Here is a 3,291-nt window from a genome sequence, read left to right as displayed (position 1 = left end):
TAGGTCGATCTGTTAGGCAGGTGCAGAGGGAGCGTTGCGCAGGCTTCTCTCGCACGCCCTCTGGTGAAAAAATTAAAAAGTGTGTTGAGGTGTTTGATAAAACTAAAAAGTGTATAGTGGATATAGTTTTGTTTCTATGTATTCCAGAATCAATGATTTCTTCCATAATCATATGCTTTCCTGCGAATTATATCCATAAATTGAGATATGCAAAAACGAACCTCGACCTTCTATATTGCCGCTTCAGTAGCCTACACCCCGGTCACAACGTATGTTGTGGTATAGCCTACGGGTACTCGGTGTACGGGAATGACGTATTTTTAAAGAGGACATCGGAACAATGTAATATTGTACAGAATCCCAATCTGTAAATACAATGAATATTTCAGCAATCGCATATAGTAAATAAATGTAAATTTAAGTTTGCGACATGTTTGACACCCCGCCCCCTTTTTTTGTGGTCAGAATACACAAGCCTCAAGTTGACCATGATCACCTGGTGTCAAGCTTACATTTACTGAAGTACAATAATGGATTTCTCTATCGCAGTAATATTGACATGGTTGATTTTATGGAGCGCCAAATTAACATAAACTCAAATAACCGAAGATATATTTAATTATTTGAAAATACCATCAATTCATTTGATGCGCGCAACAATTCAATGATATCTTCAAACAATTAATGATATCGTCCATTCTGAATTATTCCTCTCATTAAATGAATTGGTATCATTAATTGTTTGAAGAGAGCAATAATTCTTTTAGAGAGAGCAACTATATTAATATTAAAGATATCTTTAATGCAACATATCCTCATTTGAATTTAATAATGGTCTCTTTAATATTGATTTAATCTTCTTTCTTTTTTTAAATGATGCACGCATTAATTCCTTATACAAAAACGTTGTAAATAATTAAAGAAATCTTCAATTGAATTGAAGAGATTATATACCGAGCTCTAAATTAAATTTTGCGAGCATTATTTCCACCACATTAATGCTCTCATCGATGAGAGCAATAATTGAATTGATGCGCGCATTAATTCATTTGATGAGAGCAATAATTGAATTGATGCGCGCATTAATTCATTTGATGAGAGCAATGATTGAATTGATGCGCGCATTAATTCATTTGATGAGAGCAATGATTGAATTGATGATATCTTCAAATAATTAAAAGATATCTTCAATTATTTGAGTTTAGGTTAATTTGGCGCTCCATATACTTTTCCGACATAATATGTGTGCATACAAAACTAACTCGGCCTATACAAAATAAATGGGGTCACCGTGTTGTGCATCATCTGATGTGTCAAGGTATTTAAGGTAATCAATTAAGATAATCAACGTAAATTCATAATCTCAGGTCGACATTTTTTTCATCGAGCAATTGTGCTAGCTTTTATATAGAGTACATGGTTTGTCCGTCTAACAAAGTTGTAGCCGATGTGGGCATTCTTAGTTTACAGAATGTGTGCATTGGTACGCGAAATTCGAGTTACTATATTATACACCCCAATGAATTTTCGGTGTTCGCAAGGTCACTCTAAACAGAAAAAAATTTAAACATGACTGATAAATATACGAGAGCGGAAATGATATTTAAAAAAAATATTTAAAGAAAAACCTCAGGTGTTACGCAGCCTCAGTTCGCAAGGTGAGACTGGTTAGGTTCACAAGCGGTGATGTGTAATTTTAGTTGCGGTCATCCAAAAATAGCGGCGTCTGAAAATAAGTTTGTTTACCGCTGATTGAGTTTCCGTGTGGTATTCAGTATAATGTTTCCATAAAGTTAAAGTTTTACTGTGTTTACTGGTTTATATAAATTCATAGCTGCCTTGAAATTGCGAATAAATAAGGAAGAAAGATTACTATTTTAAAAAGAAAATCCTCTTATATTTGGTATTCAGTGCATTTATCGCCTACATGTACATAGCCCCCACCCCCCAATAAACAACCCGAAAATATATATGAAACAAAAACACAGTAATGGGCACCTACACGTTACTCTGAATCACAATAAGAAATGATCACGTAAAATAAGAATTTATCGCTGAATTCAACATTGAGAATCCAATGGGGGACATTTCTGGCATATTAAAGAGAGCATTTGGAAAGAAAATTCCTTATACTGAGAAAGTATGAAACACACACACACAGAGAGAGAGAGAGAGAGAGAGAGAGAGAGAGAGAGAGAGAGAGAGATTAAAAGAAAAAGTAAACTGGCAAAAATCTGATTTTTTTTTTACTTTGAGCAGAGGGATACCTGTAAAATGCGAAACGGAATGAAACGAACAGATTGTATAACCGAACTCATTAATTACCGGGTATGATAATAATGAATGGTAATACGGGTGCGGGCGAGCATCTCAGGCCCATGTGAAAGATGCCACATATTCATGGAATTCGCTTCCCCTTAAAGGACACATCGCATGTTTTTAAACTTTTTAATTTTTTCAGCAAAATTAATTCATTTCATGCCTAAAACTACTTTACATGTGTTTTAAAAGAAACAGTTTGCGTAGTTTTCGAGTTTGATAGCGATGAAATTCAAATCTTGCGATATGCATATTTTCTTCGATATTTTACGCGCCATTATCTGTGACGTCATATGCGACCTCGAGCGAGAAGATTTGAAAACAGTTGTTAGCCATTTCATAAACAGATTAGATTTAATTGACAAACAAACAATTATCACATTAACGGTTTGTAAATAACACTGCATTGGGGTGTTTTGTGCCGTTTAAGGGTGTACTTGCTGTCAGTAGAGATGATTTGGACTGTGTTTTTTTTCAATTTTCGAAGGAAGGTATGAGAGACAAGACGTGAATATTTTTTGTCGGCATAACGACTTTACCATAAAAAAAACCCCAGTAGAATTTGTCCCTGTACTTTTTCAAACAAGCTCTTGGACAAAGACGTATATAAACTGCGAGAAAATGGTTCTATCGAAGCTTCGCACTGTTACATATAGGCCTACCGCATATGCATTCCGTTCTGCTCTCAAATTCAATACACACTCGCACCAACTGACCTTCACCTTGTAACAACATATAGACAGAACTTTGCTAGCAGTGTCTACCAATTGGTAGTTTTAAAAACGAAATTTAAAGATAAAAGATAATAGAACTTTCAATTATAAATAATAAAATATGATATTTCCCAACTTTGAATTGAATTATAATGCGTTCATTTTTTTTTTTAAGGAACGCGTACGTGTTTACAACAACAGCACGCAGCGCTCCCACTTCCTAAGTAACAACGTGTAGATAACAAAATATAATGATTAA

Source organism: Ostrea edulis, chromosome 4, assembly GCF_947568905.1.
Source record: "Ostrea edulis chromosome 4, xbOstEdul1.1, whole genome shotgun sequence".
Taxonomy (NCBI): Eukaryota; Metazoa; Mollusca; class Bivalvia; order Ostreida; family Ostreidae; genus Ostrea; species Ostrea edulis.
The sequence above is the reverse complement of the archived record's forward strand: the minus strand, read 5'-3'. Positions refer to the sequence as shown.